Source organism: Ovis aries, chromosome 5 (genome assembly GCF_016772045.2).
Source record: "Ovis aries strain OAR_USU_Benz2616 breed Rambouillet chromosome 5, ARS-UI_Ramb_v3.0, whole genome shotgun sequence".
NCBI classification, from domain to species: domain Eukaryota; kingdom Metazoa; phylum Chordata; class Mammalia; order Artiodactyla; family Bovidae; genus Ovis; species Ovis aries.
Genome location: NC_056058.1, coordinates 395415 through 417922, shown reverse-complemented (window position 1 = coordinate 417922; position 22508 = coordinate 395415).

Sequence of the window (22508 nt, the reverse complement as noted above, 5' to 3'; positions counted from 1 at the left end):
TATCTGGAACACAGTGGGCATTTTTGAACTTTAAAGCATGTACTAAAGTTTGAATTTCATCCTGTAGGTGGTGGTAAAGAGCCACAAAGGGTTTTCAATGGGAGTAGCATTAGCCAGTTTGTGTTCTAGAAAGGTCCTTCTAGCAGTACCGTGCAGGGTGGATTAAAGCGATTACTGTTAGCTGATTTTCTTGTGGTCCATTTGTCAGATGATAAGCTGAGAAGAGATTGCAGGGCAGTAAGAGTAGAAGGGAAATTTGACATATTTAGGAAATGGCATCAGTGAGAAATTTGATTCCTGCCTGCCTTGTGGGAGAAAAGACAGGTAAATGAATTTTGCTCATTCATTCTTTATTCCATTAGAAAAACCCTGACTCAACATCTCTTAGGTCTTTACCACCAAGGCCCTTGTTTTTCAGGCCCTTTACTGGCCTGACAACATTTAGTCAAACATTTTTTTCTCAAGTTTCATTCTACTTCATTTCCCATTATAATTCATTCAGATTTTAGTCTGCAGAAGAGATCCAGTGTGCCTCTACTAGACAGTTAAGTAACTCTGGAAAATAATAGGAGATAACATTTGATGCTAATTTGATTGTTTTAGCCTGTTTCTTCTAGGCTTTTTATGTCCTTGAAAATGCCATGTGTATAAAAAGTTTTTTAAATCTAGGTTACTAGGTAAGATTATTCTTTAGGAGATACTTCAATAGAGGAACCCTTAAATGGGAGGAATCCAGCCATTCTAAACCCACTTGTTTTCCCTCATGCAATGAATTAGACTGTTCAATATGATACCGTCTAACCACATGGTGTTTGAGCACTTGAAATATGGCTAGTGTGAATGGAGCTGTAAAATGCTTTCTGTTAAGTGAAACTAAATATTTCCCTTTATCTCTTGCACTGTGCTTGTTCATACTACACATAAACATCATCAGTTGATGTCAAAAAACTGGTTCCATTCTAATTATGATTTACTAACCAAAGTAATAAGTGTTCATCTGAATGCTTTATGCAAGCAGCACAAGCCACTGTGCCTATGTGGATCACAGTTAGTAATTGAGATGCTTATATTCATTTTGATATCATTAAATTATTTTTTCTAGTTCAAAAATAAATATGAACAAATTGCTAAATTTAAAATCAGTTCTACTAATATAGAACAGCTATTACCACAACTGGAAAAGACTGGGAGATATAAATTTTACAGTGAAATATTAATAATTGTAATTTGTGTACCAGAGCAAAAGAAAAATTTTTATGCAAAAAAATGTAATAAAATGAACAATATTAAGATATATTTTGTTCAGGTGCATATTGGGTTTATTGTTTTAACAGTCAAAAAAGTATGGATGAAATTAATCACCTGAAATCAGAATTAAAAGTCCAACAGAGTAAGAGGATAAGAACTTACATACTTGGCTAGCTAAAAAAGATCTTGTACTCAGGCAAAGAAAAAATTTTTTTAATGGATTTATGGTTTATATTATGGGAATCTTCTTGGAAATTGCAGAAAAGACTGTTTTACAAAGATGAAATATATTCAGTTAAGCAGATTACCTATAGACTATAAGACCTTTCTGATAGTATTAAAGATTAGTTAATTCAAAACTGAAAGTATTGGGTTGCCCCAAATGTTTGGGTTTTTCTTTAAGTAATAAGTTACAGAAAAACCTCAATGAACTAGGCCAACCCAGTATTTTTTTTTAGCTTTAGATGAGCTATGATGTAAAAGACACTGCTTAGTTAACGGTTTGTATGCTTTGTCTTAAAGGAGTTCCAAACATACCCGAAAAAGGTGAATTCTCAGCCTAAAAAAAAAAATCACTTGTGGCATATTTTTGCATCTTTGATATCTGCTGAAGAGTTTTGCTAAATATGAAGAAAGAGGTTCCTACCACTACAGAAAGTGTTTCTGCTATGTCAGGTCAAAAATCTGGATTTCTTATGACTTTTTAAATAAGCCTGGATTTCTCTTACTGTTTTGTTTCATCTAGTGATGCTTATTGCAAATAACTTTTCTGAAATAGACACTTTGAAGAGCGTCACAATTGTCAAAACTTGATCAGTATATAGGTTCAAACCCAACTGCTATAACCAGTTTGTGATAAAAGACAATTTAATGATCTTGTCTACCTTAATGCTCACTGGTTGAATTGTTAATTTCTAACAATGATTTATTATTTTGTTAATCCCAGTTTTGGATTTTATTGCCAAATATCCAGTAATCAAAAGCAAAACATGTCAGTATAATACACATTTTCTTGCCTATATCACAGAGTATATTAGTGAGCCAATACTGAAACTCCAAGGAAAGGAAAAACCTGTCACATTCATAGCCAGGTACAAAAATCTGTCTTGAAGCATGATGATACAGATCAAGAAATGGTGATTGTACATATTTTCTGACATTATTTAAAAATTTTCATTGTAATCGGGCATTTTGTAAATTTGCAACAAAAGCAACCAGAAAAATTTGAAGAACACTGTTGGTATTAAATAAGTTTAGAGTTTCTTTACAAATTATGCAAATACCTTTTAAAATTTGATTTAATCTAGAGTTGACAAGGATTGATACTTAAATAGAAAAGTTAACTAATTTGGAGAAAAATTGATAACCTTTTGCTAAAAAGTTAAATAGGTTCTTTTACAAAATGTTTTGTTGCTGTGGATCCCAAAAGAAGGTCTTAATGACTTTCAAGTAGTTGATTCAGTTGTGGGAAAACAAGTATATTTCGAGCAATTTGGATATATGAGTCTACTTTTTCAACTGTAAACTCAATTATGAAATGGAGAGCAAAATTTATAAAAATTAAACGGTTACACTGGAAAATACTCAACACAAAAAGGAATAAATGAACAGCAACCAAAAAAAGCATGAGATGCTAAAAAAAAGTAAAATGGTGGACCTAAGTCCAGTAGTGTTAAATGTGAATGGATTGCTTCTATCAAAACAGATCAGACTGGATAAACATGATCCAACTATTTGCTGTGTATAGGAGACATTAGATTTAAAGATACAAATAGTGAAAGTAAAAGGATGGGAAAAGGTATCAGGCAAACAGACTATCAGAAAGTCGGAGTGGCTATACTAACATATAATAGGCTTAAAAACAAAATATGCTATTAGAAATAAAAGGAGGCATTTTATAACAATGAGCAGCACCAATAAGCAACCTCAAACTACAGGAAACAAACTGACAAAATGGAAGGGAATAATGGACAATTGAACAGTGATAGTTGGACACTTTAATCATTGTTGCTAATTAATCACTAAGTTTTGTCAGATTCTTTGTGACCCAATGGACTGTGCCCCACCAAGTTCCTCTGTCCATGGGGTTTTCCAGGCAAGAATACTGGAATGGATTGCCATTTTCTTCTCCAGGGGATCACAGGCAGATTCTTTACCCCTGAGCTACCAGGGAGGCCCAAACACTTTAAATACCCCACTCCCTGGTGGCTCAGATGGTAAAGAATCTGCCTGCAATGTAGGAGACCTTGGTTTGATCCCTTGATTGGGAAGATCCCCTGGAGAAGGGAATGGCTACCCACCCACTCAAGTATTCTTGCCTAGAGCATTCCATGGATCACAAAGAGGCAGATACGACTGAGTAACTAACACGCTGTCAATGGATAGAACCAGGGAGACCAACAAACAGGAGACTCTAACAGCACTGCAAGGCAACTATAGCTAACCGATACTTGTAGAACACGCCACACTAGAATGCACATTGTGCTCGAGTGCATGTGGGACTTCAGTATTCCATAGGCTACATCAAAAACAAGCTTCAAAATTTTGAAAGAACTAAAATGAAAAGTATATTCTCCAATCATAATGAAGTTAGATGCTTTGGAAATGTATGGAACTTTGGAAATACATGGAAATTAAACAATACACTCCTAAAAACCAAAGGGTCAAATGAAGAAAGAAATTAGCAACGCTTTGAAATAAATGAAAAAGGATAACGTACCAAACCTGATGGGATGCAGTCAAAGCTGCATAAAGGGAAATTTGTAGGCATAAAAATCTAGATTAAAGAAAAAATAAGAACCCTAACCTTTCAGTTTAAGACACTGGAAAACAAAGAGCAAAGTAAACCCCAAGCAAGCATAAGAAAGAAACTAATGGTTAGAGCAGGGAATAATGAAACAGAATAAGAAGACAAATGAGAAAGAAACAAAACAAAATTTGGTTCTTTGGAAAGATCAGCAAAATTGATCAAAGAGCACTCAAATTAGTGAAATCAATAAAGGGGAGCATTACTACCAAATTTACAGAACAAAGATTATTATGGAATACTATTGTAAATAACAGACAAATTCCTAGAAAGACACACTATCAAAACTGATTCAAGAAGAAATAGAAAAAGTTGAATAAACTTCAAAAGAGATTGAGTTAATAATGGGAAAAAAAGCTATGAAAAGAAAATTTCACACAGATGGCTTCACTGGTGAATTTTAAGAAAAGTAATTCTTCACAAACTCTTCCAAAAATTTGAAGAAGGAACACTTAACTCATGTGAGGCCAATATTACCTTAATACCAAAACCAGACAAAACTATCACGAGGAAAGAAAACCACATGCTAACATCACATAGGAATATAGATAACAAAATTCTTAATCTAGCAAAACAACCCAGCAAAATGTTAAAAGATCATACACTATGACAAAATACAATTTACCCCAGGAATGCAAAGTTGGCTTATGATCCCCAATTAATCTGATAGACTGTAATGTATGCAAAAATGATTACTATAACAAAGCTAATGGAGGTGATGGAATTCCAGCTATTTCAAATCCTAAAAGATACTGCTAAAGTGCTGTATTCAATATGCCAGCAAATTTTGGAAAAGAGTAGTGGCCATAGGGCTGGAAAGGGTCACTTTTCATTCCAATCCCACAGGCAATACCAGCTGCACTTATTACACATGCTAGCAAGATAATGCTCAAAATCCTTCAAGATAGGCTCCAGCAGTATGTGAACAAAGAACTGCCAGATGTACAAGTTGGATTTAGAAAAGGCAGAGGAACCAGAGATCAAATTGCCAACATCTGTTGGATCATAGGAAAAGCAAGGGAATACCTGCCCCCCCAAATCTGCTTCATTAACTATGATAAAGCCTTTGGGTGGTGTTGGAGATTGCCAGTGAAATGACACAAAGACACACAGGAGACGGACAAAGATACAACTCCGGCGGAGGAAAAAGAACTGCGCGAGCAAGCTTGCAGTTTACTTTTATATAGCCCCCCGGGCAGAATTCCAGACTATGACTAAGCCTTCTCAGTATAGCGCATGTGCATAAATGTTCTCGTACAGCAAAAGGGAGTGAAATTCCTGCTTATTGCAGAGTCTGTCCAGAGCCCTCTCTTCCTCCTTATCACAGGAAGGGAATGTTCCCTTGTTTGCAAGGGACCATTAAACTCAAGGCTGTGTCCAGATTCCTTGGCAGAACGCCTCATTTGCAAGCACGTTCAGCCCGGGCAGAGAGTCCCGTTTGCAGGCACATGTCTGCTACCCTATTGTGGCTGCATTAACCCTTCAGTGAGGATCACAACAAACTGTGGGAAATTCTTAAAAGAGATGGGAATACCAGGCCACCGTGGCTATCTGCCTCCTGAGAAATGTGTATGCATGTCAAGAAACAACAGAACCAGGCATGGAATGATGGACTGATTCAAAATTTGGAAAGGAGTACGTTGAGGCCACATATTGTCACCCTGCTTGTTAACATATGCAGAATACATCATGTGAAGTGCTGAGCTGAATGAATCATAAGCTGGAATCAAGATTGCCAGGAGAAATATCAACTGCAGATGACACCACTCTAATGACAGCAAAGAGGAACTAAGGAACTTCTTGAAGGTGAAAAGGATCGTGAAAAAGCTGGCTTAAAACTCATTCAAAAAACAAAGATCATGGCATCTGGTCCCATCACTTCATGGCAAATAGATGGGGAAACAGTGACAGACTTTATTTTCTTGGGCTCCAAAAATCACTGCAGATGGTGACTGCAGCCATGAAATTAAAAGATGCTTGCTCCTTGGAAGACAAACTATGACAAACTTAGGCACCATATTAAAAAGCAGAGACATTACTTTGCCAACAAAGGTCTGTCTAGTCAAGGCTGTGGTTTTTCCAGTAGTCATGTATGGATGTGAGAGTTGGACCATACAGAAGGGTGAGTTTCAAAGGAGTGATGTTTTTGAACTGTGGTGTTGGAGAAGACTCTTGAGAGTCTCTTGGACAACATGGAGATCAAACTAGTCAATATTAAAGGAAATCGATCCTGAATATTCATTAAAAGGACTGATGCTGAAGCTGAAGCTCCAGTACTTTGGCCACCTGATGCAAAGAGCTAAATCACTGGAAAAGACCATGATGCTGATAAAGACTGAGGGTAGGAAGAGAAGGGGGCAACAGTGGCTGAGATAGTTGGACGACCTCACTGACTCAATGGACATGAGTTTGAGCAAACTCTTGGACACAGTGAAAAACAGGGAAACCTAGTATGCTACCGTTAATAGGTTTGCAAACAATTGGGGTCGCAAAGAGTTGGACACGACTGAGCGACTGAACTGAACTGAAGCAGTAAAATACTTAGGAATAAATGTAACAAATGCACAACTTGCACACTGAAAATGAAAACATTGAAAAGAGACGTAATTGAATGGAAAGTCTTTTCACACATTGGCTGTAGTGCTTCGTTTTTCATATTCATCCTTAGTTTACTGTGGAATTTTAGAGGTAACTTCCCTACTGCTTGCCAGTGCCCTCTCACCTTATAACCTTTAGGGTTTTGAATGACGTGTTTTGAAAATCTTAATACTGTTAGGATGACAGTACTCCCCAAATTGATTTATAGAGTCATTTCCATCCCTAACAAAATCTTACTGGCTTTTGTTTGTTGCAGAAATTGACAAACTGATCTTAAAAATTCCTACCAAAACCTAAGAGACCCCAACAGCCAATCTTGGAAAAGAACAGATTTGGAAGACTCAAATTTCTTGATGTCAAAACCTATTACAAAGCTACAGTAATCAACACACTGTGATATTGGCATAAGGAACATATATAGATGAGTGGAACTGAATTGAGAGTCTAGAAATAAACTCTTACATTTATGGTCAATTGATTTCAAACAGAGATACCAAGATACCTCAATAGGGAAAAGAATATTGTCTCCAAAAAATGATGCTAGACAACTGAATATCTACAAGTAAAAGAATGAAGTTAGACTTATACATCATATATTTACAATTAACTCAAGACAAATATATAACATTAAATGTAAAGGCTGAAACTACAAAAACTGTTAGGAAAACACAGGTATAAATATTCATGACATTGGACTAAGGTAATAATTAACTTAGATAAGACAACTTTTAAAGCACAAGTCAGTCAGTTCAGTCGCTCAGTCATGTCCTACTCTTTGCAACCCCATGAATCGCAGCACGCCAGACCTCCCTGTCCATCACCATCTCCTGGAGTTCACTCAGACTCACGTCCATTGAGTCCGTGATGCCATCCAGCCATCTCATCCTCTGTCATCCCCTTCTTCTCCTGCCCCCAATCCCTCTCAGCATCAGAGTCTTTTCCAATGAGTCAACTCTTTGCATGAGGTGTCCAAAGTACTGGAGCTTCAGCTTTAGCATCATTCCTTCCAAAGAAATCCCAGGGCTGATCTCCTTCAGAATGGACTGGTTGGATCTCCTTGCAGTCCAAGGGACTCTCAAGAGTCTTCTCCAACACCACAGTTCAAACGCATCAATTCTTTGGTGCTCAGCCTTCTTCACAGTCAACTCTCACATCCATACATGACCACAGGAAAAACCATAGCCTTGACTAGATGGACCTTAGATGGCAAAGTAATGTCTCTGCTTTTGAATATGCTATCTAGGTTGGTCATAACTTTTCTTCCAAGGAGTAAGCGTCTTTTAATTTCATGGCTGCAGTCACCATCTGCAGTGATTTTGGAGCCCCCAAAAATAAAGTCTGACACTGTTTCCACTGTTTCCCCATCTATTTCAAGCTGGTTTTCAAAAAGGCAGAGGAACCAGAGATCAAATTGCCAACATCCGCTGGATCATGGAAAAAGCAAGAGAGTTCCAGAAAAACATCTATTTCTGCCTTATTGACTATGCCAAAGCCTTTGACTGTGTGGATCACAATAAACTGTGGAAAATTCTGAAAGAGATGGGAATACCAGACCACCTGACCTGCCTCTTAAGAAATCTGTATGCAGGTGAGGAAGCAACAGTTAGAACTGGATATGGAAGAACAAACTGGTTCCAAATAGGAAAAGGAGTACATCAAGGCTATATATTGTCACCCTGCTTATTTAACTTCTATGCAGAGTACATCATGAGAAATGCTGGACTGGAAGAAACACAAGCTGGAATCAAGATTGCTGGGAGAAATATCAATAACCTCAGATATGCAGATGACACCACCCTTATGGCTGGAAGTGAAGAGGAACTAAAAAGCCTCTTGATGAAAGTGGAGAGTGAAAAAGTTGGCTTAAAGCTCAACATTCAGAAAGCACAAGTAACCAAAGACAAAAATAGATAACCTGAACTTAAAAACTTTTGTACTTCAAGGGAAAAAGTAAGACAACCCATAGAAAAGGAGAAAATATTTGCAAGGCATGTATTTGATGGGTCTCGTCCCCAGAATATATAAAGAACACTTACAGCTCAACAGTGAAAAGACACCTCAATCTAAAAATGGTTGAAGGATTTGAATAAACATTTCTCCAATGTAGAGCGACATCTAAGGGGGCTGATATAAATGTCCTGAGATTCAGTAGTAGTGAGGATTGCACTACTCTGAATATTCTAAAACCTCTGAATTTACTTTTAAAAGGGTAAATTTTATGGTATTTGAATTATCTCAAAAATAATAACATGTATTAAAATTATACAGTATGAGAGTTGTGAGTTAAGTTTTATTTGGGCCAAAATGCAGACTATAACCCAGAGAGAGCACCTCAGAGAGCTCTGAGAAACTGCTCCAAAGAAGCAGGGGGGAAGATCAGGATATATGTGGTCTTTTTTTGCTTTTTGCTTTTTTTTTTTTTGAAGAGGGAGTACATGCAATCAGTCACTTTTGTGTGTGTGTGTGTGTGCGCGCAGGTTTCTGCTAGTTACCATGAAGGATTTTAGTGTTTTTCTAGATGTGAGTATCAACAAGAATTGGGTTCATAAAATTAGCTCCTGAAAGTATCTAACTCTCTGAAAACTTGTTCTGCCTGTTTTCCCAGACCACAGAGTGCCTCAGTTCTGCTCTCTGCAGTGAGCTCCTTACCATGGGGTGTTTGAAAATCAGCAGCTGCAGCAGCTCATGATTTAATCCTTGTAGATGACAAGTGCCAATTTATAGTTGACAGGGTCCCCTCTACTGTAATTTGTGAGGCATTTCATGACCATTTTGTCCCACAGTGCTAGGAAGGCTCATTTCTAGGTCTGGCAAAGATTTCACTAACTCAATGTGCTGTTACTGAGCTAGGTCTTATCAAAAGTAACCAAAGGACTCAAGACTGTTTTACTAATCTGTTATAGTCCAGGAAAAATTCCCTCTTGTTGTGTCTTCCCATAACTAGAGTAATACTATTGCAATCATTGATCTCAAATAAAACTACATATTTTTGTCAGAAGCTCAGTCACACATTTGGTAATGCAAGAAACAGCAATTTAATAAAACAGGCAAAGTACAAATAACATCACTAGCAGTATTATTAAAGTCATAAGTAATAATTAAGTGAAGAACTTCCGTTAGGTGCTGTCCAGTATATTCTCAGGTTGTCTAAATTAGTCTATTTTATACCAGTCTTTTTCTTTAGAGGGAATTATATATTAGTCCTGTCCATCAGTTTTCAAGGTGGCATAGTGGTAATGAATCCACCTCCCAGTGCAGGAGGTGAAAGAGCTGTGGGTTCAACCCCTGGGTCAGGAAGATCCCCTGGACGAGGAAATGGCAACTCTCTTCAGTATTCTTGCCTGGAAAATTCCATGAACAGGAGAGTCTGTGGCTTACAGTCCATGGGGTCACAAAGGGTTGGACGTGACTGAGTGCACGCACACACACTGTCCATATGGCTCCCAGTCTTGTTTCCTAGTGTTATTAGACTGGTTATCCTTAGCACAATTTCATTATTCGCAAGATAAAGAGGGGGGGTCTTAAAACTTAAGTGAACACAGCTTGATTTTAACCACTGAAACATCTTTTTCTCTCTAAAATCACCTGCATTTTTACCAAATATATCCAAATTAAAGACTAATATGTTTGTAAAATATGTCCAGTGTCAAAAAACTTGGCCTGATAATTTATATAACTATAATTGATCATACAGGCCTTTTGCTTTCCTGAAACTTTTATGAGGCGTCTCAGACTGAACTTTTAAAATATCACTCAGAGCTAGGAAGCTCATGCCAATGGCTTATCACAGATCCCACCTAACAGATTTAGGTGAATTCCTTCCTTTTCAAGGTCCCCAAAATACCTTGAGGGACTTCCCTTGTGTCTCAGTGGTAAAGAATCTGCTTGCCAAGCGGGAGATACGGATTTGATATCTGGATCAGGAATATGCCCTGGAGAAAGAAATGGCAACCCACTCCAATATTCTTGCCTGGGAAATCTCATGGACAGGCAGGCAGGTTACAGTCCATGGGGCAGCAAAAAAGTTGGACATGGCTTTAGTGACTAAATAGCAACTACAACAAAATACCTTGAGGTTTCTGTACCTGCTAGTGAGGTAGCCTTCACAATTTATCTGACAAACCTGCTGGGGCCCTAAGAGTTTAAAAATCTCTGGAGGGAACAGATAGAGAAAAAAACATTTCAATTCTGCTTACAAATGTATAATTTACCAAATTACTGTGAATCATAATTAGTTTGAGGGAAAAGTTTCCTTATACATAGAAAAAATTTAAACCAAATCGAAACCGTAAAAATTATGACCATATTCACCAGTTCAACCAAATCGAAACCGTAAAAATTATGACCATATTCACCAGTTCACTCAGTCTTATGTAACTAACTCTTTTTGCTAACAGTTTATGAAGCCATCAGTTTTCTCATTAGGATTTTTAATTCTCTTAACTAGTTCAGCATTATGGTCTAAAAGTCAGAAACTTCTATTTATCCAAAAGTTCTTTCTGTTAATCTTGGAGGGGAAACATTTCCCCAAAGGCATTATAATCAAACCACAACTGCCTATAATGACAAAAAGACTTAAGACATATTTAAAATCAGATCGCAATGCAATTGACAAAGAGACTTGATTACTGCTGTGACATATAGCACTTTAATAACTAGGATTATGACATAGCATTTACAAGGATATGTCATATCTTTAGAAATTCCATATAATTTCTAGAATGTCTATATTAGTAAGCATTTATCCTCAATATAACCTGAGAAGATTCATTACTCATTTAACAATACTTCCCAGGTAATTTAACATATCAAATACAACTAATTAATATCTCTCTTTGGGATGTTTCAGGGGCCCTTTGAAGTATCCTAGAGTTAGCAAGAGGGCAAAGGACTTCATTAAATTTTGGTTTAGGAAGTTTTGTCAATAAATATCAAAAAGGTTTAGAATACTCAGTCAGATAGGATTATATGTCACTGTGAAAAATAGTTGTTCACTTAGCCAAAGTAACAAAGATTTCAAAGCAAGTACAGACTAGATCACTTAAAGGGTAAACAGCTTAAAATCAGTTATCAAAGGCAGTTTGCTGCTGCTGCTGCTGCTGCTGCTGCTGCTGCTGCTGCTGCTAAGTCGCTTCGGTCGTGTCCGACTCTGTGTGATCCCATAGATGGCAGCCCACCAGGCTCCCCGGTCCCTGGGATTCTCCAGGCAAGAACACTGGAGTGGGTTGCCATTTCCTTCTCCAATGAGTGAAAGTGAAGTCGCTCAGCCGTGTCACATCTTAGTAAAACTTATCCTCTTAACAGAGAGAAAAGCGAAGTTCAAGTTTTATACAGCTTACTTTAATTTTTTTAACCTATCAGTAATTTTTTTTGCATTTTTAAACAATTATTTAATTTAATTGGAAGATAATTACTTTACAATATTGAGAGGGTTTTTGCGATATATCAGTATGAATTGGCCATAGGCATACATTTGTCCCCTGCATCCTGTACCATCCTCCCAAATCCCTCCCTACTCCATCCCTCTAGGTTGTTACAGAGCAATGGCTTTGTTTGCCCTGTGTCATACATCAGACTCCTAATAGTTGTCTGTTTTGCATATGGTAATATATATGTTTCGATGCTATTCTCTCAAATCATCCCACCTTCTCCTCACACTAAGTCCAAAAGTCTGTTCTTTACATCTGTGTCTCCTTTGCTGGCCTTGCATGTAGGGTTGTGAGTATGATCTTTCTAGATTCCATATATATGCATTAATATATGATATTTGTCTTTCTCTTTCAGACTTACTTCACTTTGTATAATAGGCTCTAGTTTCATCTACCTCATTAGAACTGACTCAAGTGCATACCTTTTGATAGCTGAGTAATATCCCATTGTATATATGTACCACAACTTACTTATCCATTCATCTGCTGATGGACATCTAGGTTGCTTCCATGTCCTAACTACTGTAAATAGTACTGCAATGAATACTAGGGGACGTGTTTTTTTCAGTCTTGGTTTCCTTAGGGCATATGCCCAGTAGTGGAATTGCTAGGTCATTTGGTATTTTTTTCCTAGTTTTTAAAGGAGTCTCCATATTGTTTTCCATAGTAGTTATATCAGTTTGCATTCTCACCAACAGTTTAAGAGAATTCCATTTTCTCCAGCATTTACTGTTTGTAGGCTTTTTCATGATGACCATTCTGACCAGTGTGAGATGATACCTCGTTGTGGTTTTGATATGCATTTCTCAAATAATGAGTGATGCTGAGCATCTTTTCATGTGTTTATTAGTCATCTGTATGCCTTCTTTGGAGAAATACCTGTTTAGGTCTTCTGTCCACTTTTTGATTGGGTTGTTTGTTTTTCTGGTTTTCAGCTGCATGAACTACTTATATATTTTGGACATTAATCCTTTATCAGTTGTTTCATTTACTATTATTTTCTCCCCTCCTGAGGTTTGTCTTTTCACCCTGTTTATAGTTTCCCTTGCTCTGCAAAAACTTGTAAGTTTAATTGGGTCCTACCTATTTAGTTTTGCTTTTATTTCCATTTCTCTAGGAGATTTGTCATGGAGGATCTTGCTGTGATTTATGGCAGAGAGTGTTCTGCCTATGTTTTCCTCTAAGAATTTTATTGTTTCTGGGCTTATATTTAGCTCTTTAATCCATTTTGTTTATTTTTGTGTATGGTGTTAGGAAGTGTTCTAATTTTATTCTCTTACATGTAGTTGCCCAGTTTTCCTAGCACCACTTGCTAAAGAGACTGTCTTTTCTCCATTGTATATTTTTGCTCCTTTGTCAAAGGTGTCCAAAAGTGTGTGGATTTATCTCTGGACTTTCTGTCTTGTTCTGTTGGCCTATATTTCTATTTTTGTGCCAGTACCATACTGTTTTAATGACTGTTGCTCTGTAGTATAGTTTGAAGTTGGGATGGTTGATTCCTCCAGTTCCTTTCTTCTTTCTCAAGATTGCTTTGGCTATTCAGGGTCTTTTGTGTTTCCAAACAAATTATGAAATTATCTATTCTACTTCTGTGAAAAATACTGTTGGTAGTTTGATAGGGATTGCATTGAATCTATAGATTGTTTTGGGTAGTGTAGTCATTTTCACTATATTGATTCTTCCAATCCAATGCTGGCCAGGAGAGAATGGTGGGATATACTTAAAGTGATGAAAAACCTACAATCAGGATTTCTCTACCTAGCAAGGATTTCATTCAGATTCGATGGAGAAATAAAAAGTTTTGCAGGTGAGCAAAAGCTAAGAGATTTCAGCACCACCAATGCAGCTCTTCAATAAATAGTAAAAGAACTTCTCTAGACAGGAAACACAGAAAAAGCCCTTAAGCAAACCCCAAACAATAAAGTAAATGGTAAGGGGATCATACTTATCAATAATTACCTTAAACAAAAATGGGTTAAATGCTCCAACCAAAAGACATAGACTGGTGAATGGATACAAAAACAAGGCCCCTATATATGCTATCTACAAGAGACCCACCTCAAACCTAGGGACCCATACAGACTGAAAGTAAGGGACTGGAAAAAGATATTCCATGCAAAAAGAGACTAAAAGAAAGTAGGAGTAGCAATACTCTTATCAGATAAAATAGACTTAAAAATAAAGACTGCTATAAGAGACAAAGAACATTACATAATGATCAAGGTATCAATCCAAGAAGAAGGCATATCAAGTATTAGTATATTTGCATCCAACATAGCACCTCAGTACATAAGGCAAATGCTAACAACTATTAAAGGGGGAAATCAATTATTACTAAAATAATAGTAGGGGACTATAATACTCCACCCACACCAATGGACAGATCATCCAGATGGACAAATAACAAGGAAACAGAAGTTTAAATGATACGTTGGACTTAACCAACATCTACAGGGCATTTCACCCCAAAACAATGGAGTTCATCTTTTTCTCAAGTGTACATGGAACATTCTCCAGGATAGATCACATCCTGGCCCACGAATCAAGACTTGGTGAATTTTAAAACACTGAAATCAGTTCAAGCATCTTTTCTAATCACACAGTAAGATTAGGTATCAACTACAGAAAAAAAATTATAAAAACAAAACCACATGGAGGCTAAACAACATGCTTCTGAATAACCAACAGATCACTGGAGAAATAAAAAAGGAAGTCAAACTATGCCTAGAAACAGGACAATGAAAACGCAACAACCCAAAGCCTATGGGATTCAGTAAAAGCAGTGCTGCTAAGCAGGAAGTTCATACCAATACAAGCCTACCTCACGAAACAAGAGAGACATCAAATATAAACCCAACCTTACACCTAAAGCATGTAGAAAAAGAAGAACACAACCCACAAAGTTAGTAGAAGGAAAGAAATCATAAAGCTTAGAGCAAAAATAAAGGAAAAGAAATGAAGGAAACCATAGCAAAGATCAGTAAAAACTAATAGATGGTTCTTTGAGAAGATAAATGAAATAGACAAACCATTAGCCAGACTCATCAAAAAAATAAAAAGGGAGAAGACTCAAATCAATAAAATTAGAAATGAAAAAGAAGTTACAACAGACAATGCAGAAATATAAAGGATCATAAGAGACCACTATGAGCAACCATATGCCAATAAAATGTGCACTTAATTGGCATAACTGAAGGTTCATAATTGTCATAGGTAGCCCATTTTTTCTTAATGATTGTGAAAAGTTGGTCAGCCAGTGTAATAAGGACATTTTTATATAACTCTGACCAACTTAGACTGTCTTTTGACTAGAGTAGCCAAGTACTCATCTAGGTCCAAATCCTCCATTTATGAAGTGTAGTTAAGCAAAAGATCATTTTGGTTAGAAAATGATTTAAATGTCAAGTCAGAATATTGCTTTAAGGTTTTTTCAAGCATTTCACAATAGTTCAGAATTGATTCATCTGATCTTTTCTGGCACTGTTGAATCTGTCCAGTCTACATTTTTTGAAAAAGCTCTGGGGTAAGTTTGAGTAATTTCTGTGCGAATTCCTTGCATTTATTGCAAGCCTGTTGTTCAAAATACATTAAGGGATTGTCCCCTCCTGCTTTCTTTATTCATTCCCTTGCTTTGTTTTCAGAAACTAACTTTATTAGTTGATATATTAATAGATTTGAATACCCAGGGTCATAGGACTGGGTGGTTAACTCAAATTCCTTAGCAAATTCCAATGCATCCTGACTTAGCTAAGGCTAAGCTCTAGGTTCTGTTTGGGTCCAGGGTGTGTACATAAGGACTAAGGACAGGTCACCTCTTCCTATGATAGACTTCTCCTTAAAGGGAATATAATCACTTCTGATTTTTTAAATCCTCCTTTGCTGAAGAAAGGGGACAGCAGGAGGTTGAAGAGTTGGAGGAGATAAAAAGATAGTGTCTGGGCCAGACAATTCAAACAGAAGAAGATACATGGGAGGAACAGTACTTCTAGTGACCTTTTAAAATTCTGATATAGTTTCAATCAATCTTGTTGGTTTCCTGCAAAGAAATTACTCCACCATTTCCTTTTTAGGAAACTTCTAAATATAAATAAAAATACCAATCTATTCAATATGTTGATCTTATGGCCAGCATTGTCTAACACATGTGCAAAAATATCTATTTTGGAATATCAAAAGAACCTCAATTTGGCCATTTTAGGTTGACATCTTCTTTAGTATAATTTTCCCAATTAACTAGGTACTTGCAAGTATGAGTTTTGTATGTTCATAACCCTGGCCAAGGTGTTAGTTAGAGGTTGACTTTCTGATGGCCCTTATTTCTGTGTTTGAGAGGTGCTATTTCCCATTTTAAAGTTGGATTTGTTAGGGATAAAATTTGCTAGTGAAATTGTGTGGTGGACCAGTGTGGTGCTTGTGAGCTTATCTCCTCTGTCATCACTCTCTATAGTCATTTCAGCCCTCTCACATGTCTTGGTTTTTCCCTCAGCAGCTTAAGACCAGCATGGGTGGTTGCATCATTGAATGCAATTGTTATTTGTGATCCCCGAGGAGCAAGTGTTTTAATTAATGAGTGGGTTTCCCTGTGGGACCACTGCACAGTATGAGGACTCTGCCTCCACCACTCCTGTAAATTTTTCAGTTGCCTGAGAAAGCCAGAGCCTGCTGGGAGTCTTGTCACTCTTCTCCAGAGCAAAGTTCTCATATCTTTCCTTTTATCTTGACAAATTCTATTAAGGCAGCTGAATAGGGGAAGATTGCCGAATCAGCCTCTTACCTAACCACTCAGCAAAGACAGCTGTCTCCTGCAACTTAGAAAACTCTGAAATCTTTCAATCAAGCCTGTCCCCCCAGTATCTTTCACCTGGGTGGGTATTCCCTGGTAACTTTCAATCAGCCCCCTTCTCTGCCTGCCCCCCCCCCAACCCCAGTTTCCACTGGAAAGAGTAACCAGTATCTTTCAGCTGGCTCCCTCCCCCCAGTATCTTTCAACTGGGAGGGGGCAGATATCTGCTATACAACACCAAATAAAGTCCAGGATCATCAACCAGTATGGGAGATCCAAGAACCAGGACAGACTTACCCAAGTTTCTCTGGACTTTCTGAGGAGGCAGATGGGCACAAGGGCCTCTGCTGCTACAAAGTCTCCAGTTCTTCACAGAGTTCAGGTGAAGGAGAAGTCCACTGTGGGTCTCTTCGTGGTCACTGTAAAACTTTCAACCTAAAAAAAAAAAAGCACAATGTAAAGGCTGTGAGTTAAATTTTATTTGAGGGCAAAATAAGGACTGTAGCCCTCAGACAGCACCTCAGATAGCTCTGAGAAACTGCTTCAAAGAGTCAGGGCAGGGGGCAGGGAGATAGTTTTGGTGAAGGGGGAGCACATGCAATCAAGCACAAATTTTTTTCGCAGAAGATTTCTACTATTCACGAGGAGCAGGTGTCACCATGAAGGATTTTAACGCTTTTCTAGATATGAGCATATACAAGAATTGGGTTCATAATGTTGCTCCTGAAAGTCTAACTATCTGAAAACCTGTTCTGCCAGTTTTCCCAGAGCACCGAGTGCCTCATTTCTGCTCTCCATCTTGAGCCCCTTACAGTGGGGTGTTGAAAATCAGCAGCTGAAGCAGCACATATTTCAAGAATCCTTGTAGATGTCAATAACGAGTGCCTACTTGTAGTTGACAAATGAAACCATTTTGTATGATTTCTTCTGGGACTTGAATTCTTTGGTCACTGAATTTTTGAGCTTCATTCATGTTAATACATGCAGTTGTAGTAGCTAATTTGTTTTCACTGTGTATTTTGTGAATATTCCAAAATATATTTATTCATTCTTCTCTGCAAGTGTCCTTGTGTTGTTGTTTTTAGTTTGCTTCCTCCTTACCCCTGCTCTTAAAAAATCATTCTGCTCTGAACATTTGGTAGGTGTTGGAGTACAAGAGCTTCTCTGAAGTATTAACTTGAGGGTTGGAATTGCTAGGTGGTAAAGCAAGCACATGTTTGACTTACTAGGTATGCTTACATTTGTTCAAAGTGTTTGTTCCCATTTACTCTCCCATTAGCAGTATGTGAGGCTTTTTTCATCATCCACAGCTTGCTGTTGTTCAGTCGCTAAGTCGTGTCCAACTATTTGGGACCCCATGTGGTGAAGGCCTTCACCACAACTTAGCCAATGCTTGTTTTTGTCTGATTTTTAATTTTTGGTAGCCTGGTAGGTATAATGATATTTCATTGTGGTTTCAATTATATTTCAAGTTCCTCTTATGATTTTATGCCTATTGAGTGTTTTCTCCTTTTCTGGTTGATGCGGAATTCTTTGCATACTCAGGATACTAATCTTTTATCAGTTATGTGTGCTGCATATATTCTCTCACGTTCAGTCTTTTTATTTTTTTGACTTTGTGCTTTGAAATGTTTCCAACATATGCTGTAGTGTAGAGAACAACCGAATGAACTTGATTCACGCATCATCAAGCTTCAATTACCACTACATAACTAATCTTAATTTCAACTAGCCTATCTGTTGTGTATACCCTGGGCTATCTCAATGCAAAGTCCAGACATCGTATCATTTAATCTGTAAATATTTCAGTAAGTATTTTGAAGTGATAAGCATTTTCAAAAAATGTTTATCAATTTTCAGAACATTGAGTTGATTTTCTTCTATCTCTGTTACCACGGAGAAGGCAATGGCACCCCACTCCAGTACTCTTGCCTGGAAAATCCCATGGACGGAGGAGCCTAGTGGACCGCAGTCCATGGGGTTGCTAAGAGTTGGACATGACTGAGTGACTTCACTTTCACTTTTCACTTTCATGCATTGGAGAAGGAAATGGCAACCCACTCCAGTGTTCTTGCCTGGAGAATCCCAGGGACGGGGGAGCTTCATGGGCTGCCATCTATGGGGTCGCACAGAGTCGGACACAGCTGAAGCGACTTAGCAGAAGCAGCAGCAGCAGCTGTTACCACACAAACTATTTCCCCCATATCAAAATCATATGGGTTTGAAGAAGCTGGATCATGGAAAAAGGAAGAGAGTTCCAGAAAAATGTCTATTTCTGCTTTATTGACTATGCCAAAGCCTTTGACTGTGTGGATCACAATAAACTGTGGAACATTCTGAAAGAGATGGGAATACCAGACCACCTGACCTGCCTCTTGAGAAACCTATAAGCAGGTCAGGAAGCAACAGTTAGAACTGGACATGGAACAACAGACTGGTTCCAAACGAAAAGGAGTACGTCAAAGCTGTATATTGTCACCCTGCTTATTTAACTTATATGCCGAGTACATCATGAGAAACGCTGGGCTGGAGGGAAGCACAAGCTGGAATCAAGATTACATGGAGAAATATCAATAACCTCAGATATGCAGATGACACCACCCTTACGGCAGAAAGTGAAGAGGAGCTAAAAAGGCTCTTGATGAAAGTAAAAGAGGAGAGTGAAAAAGTTGGCTTAGAGCTCAACATTCAGAAAACTAAGATCATGACATCCAGTCCCATTATTTCATGACAAATATATGGGGAAACAATGAAAACAGTGGCAGACTTTACATTTTTGGGCTCCAAAATCACTGCAGATGGTGACTGCAGCCGTGAAATTAGAAGATGCTTACTCCTTGGAAGAAAAGTTATGACCAACCTAGACAGCATATTAAAACAAAGAGACATTATTTTGCCAACAAAGGTCTATCTAGTCAAGGCTATGGTTTTTCCAGTGGTCATGTATGGATGTGAGAGTTGGACCATAAACAGAGCTGAGCACCGAAGAATTGATGCTTTTGAACTGTGGTGTTGGAGAAGACTCTTGAGAGTCCCTTGGACTGCAAGGAGATCCAACCAGTCCATCCTAAAGGAAATCAGTCCTGAATATTCATTGGAAGGACTGATGCTGAAGCTGAAACTCCAATGCTTTGGCTACCCGATGGGAAAAACTGACTCATTGGAAAAGACACTGATGCTGGGAAAGATTGAAGGTGTGAGGAGAAGGGGACAATTGAGGATAAGATGGTTGGATATCATCACTGACTCAATGGACATGAGTTGGTGATAGACAGGGAAGCCTGGCATGCTGCAGTCCATGGGGTCGCAAAGAGTCAGACACGACTGAGTGACTGAACTGAACTGAACTGATGCTTCAGTAAAAAAATATAATCCATGTTGGATCCATTATTTTATATATATAACTATATCTATTCATTACTATGATGTTTTTCTGATTTAAAGCAAAATGCAATTGAAACCTTTCCATGTCCTAAGTGCATCACTGGTCCTTAGCTCTTCTCTGGACATCACGTATCTTGCGGAGAGCATCAGCCCTGAATATAAGTAACTGGAGAACACCTAGCACGTTGTCAGAGAAGCTCTCTGGGCCTCTCCCAGCTTCTGGTATGTATCTTTGCATTCTGCTCATGAGCCAACTGTCTTGCTGTATCTCACTGTATTCACTGTTCACTGAACCCAGGGTAGGCAAGGCTAAAGCTAAGATGCTGGAAAAAGACTTGAGGAGCCATAGGAATTGCAGACACCTTGATTCTCTCCTGGCTGGCTCGGCAGCCGTAGCATAACCCAACACTACACAACCTCTCTCCTGGCTGACACAGCAGCCATGATAGTATTCTCTCCTCGCTGATGCGGAAGCTGTGGCAGTTGACACACTGCATTCTCTCCTCTCGTGGCGTGGCTGACACAACAGACACAGCCATGACGCAGCGTTAAACCCGCAACTTTCTACGTGGAGCTCATGTAGCCCGTGACCAAGCGTGACATGCATGCGCGGTGCTACAAATGATCCCAGCTGTTACACAGTCATCGTTTACAAAACGTGGGGTGAGAGAGCCTGAACACGCCGTCTTGGCCCATTTGCTCTCTCCCCACACTCCACCTGCTGAGGGTCTCTCACCTCATATTCTATGCACCGTCCATCTGCGATGCTCCCTTGACGAGTAACTCTGACCCTTGGACTTACATCCTGCAACAATAGTAGCTACAACAACAAACAGTTACATCTCCAATACATTGCAAAACGCAGCGCCGGGCATCACCTGGAACTCGTGTTACAGTCCTTGCACTCATGGGGCTAGAAGAGCCACCCACCACAGGTGCAGTGCCTCTATCTTCCATGGCCAAGTTCAGCCTACTGTCTGTCCGTGTGAAATTGCAGGACCATCTCCACAGGGGCAACTCCACTGCCGTGAGATTTTTTTTTTTTTTTTTTTGCAGCGTTCCCAGTCCATTCACATGATCACACTTGTCTAAATCTGAGGACACAGTCTTTCTAATGCACTGTCTACATCCTAGGACACAGCCTCTACAGTACTCTGTTCTAAATCTGTATCACAGGACACAGCTTTATAGTACACCTTCACACAAATCAGCCCACATTGCATCCGCATAACCCAGTGGGACCCCTGCCAGCTCAGGCCCCCTTTGGGATCTTCACATTTTCAAACTGGAGTCTTGCATGCCATCCCTCTACTTCTCTCAGTGAGGACCCACAAACCCCCCATAGGTTCTGGGCCCACCCCTGTGTTCCAGAATCTCAAAAGGCAAGCTGCCGAGGTTTCCCCTTGCTTTTTGCCAAAACTGCTTACCCAAGTCGACCAATTCCTCCTGAGTATATAGATGATACGTCATGAACTCAGTCACATTGGTGCCCCTTGAGGATGCCCCTCCTGGGCCATAAGGTGCTCACGCTTCACTTTTTGCTGCACAATGGGCCTCTCTGCCAAGTGGGAACCCTCAGTCTCATAACGTTCATCATCACCGTCACTTACTGCCTTGCTGTCAGAGATGCTGGGTTCTTCAGTGCCACAGGGTTCTTGCTGTAATGCTTATATACGTTACTCTAGTTCTTCCAAACGTCTCTGCACGTCATGCACTAACATGGCAACACATAGGGCATGATCCATATTTGCCTTCAGGTCAGTCAGGAAAGTCCACCCCACAGTGCCAGCAGCGGCCCATGCGTTCTTGTTCGGCAAGTGGGAACTCACCACCTGTAACGCCTGTTCACTGCTTCCCAGTCTTCCACCAGAGCCCACACTGAGAGAATCGCAGCCACATGGCACCACGTGCTATACGGTGGCCACTGGCTTCCTCCATCCAGCGGAGCCTCAGGCTCCCCTACATGCTGGGTATTCTGCTGACTGCCTATTGTATGGCTGATCCTGTTTGTGATGCCAATTGTCTCACTGTATCTCACTGTGTGCACTGCTTGCTGAACCCAGGGTAGGCAAGGCACGAGCTGAGAGTCTGGAAAAAGACTTGAAGAGCCGTAAGAACTGCAGACACGTTTATTCTCTCCTGGCTGATGCAGTACCATAGCGGTAGACACACTATATTCTCTCCTCTAGTGGCTGAACCAAGGGACACAGCCATGAAACAGCAGTAAACGCCACTGCTTTCTAGGTGGAGCTCATATATC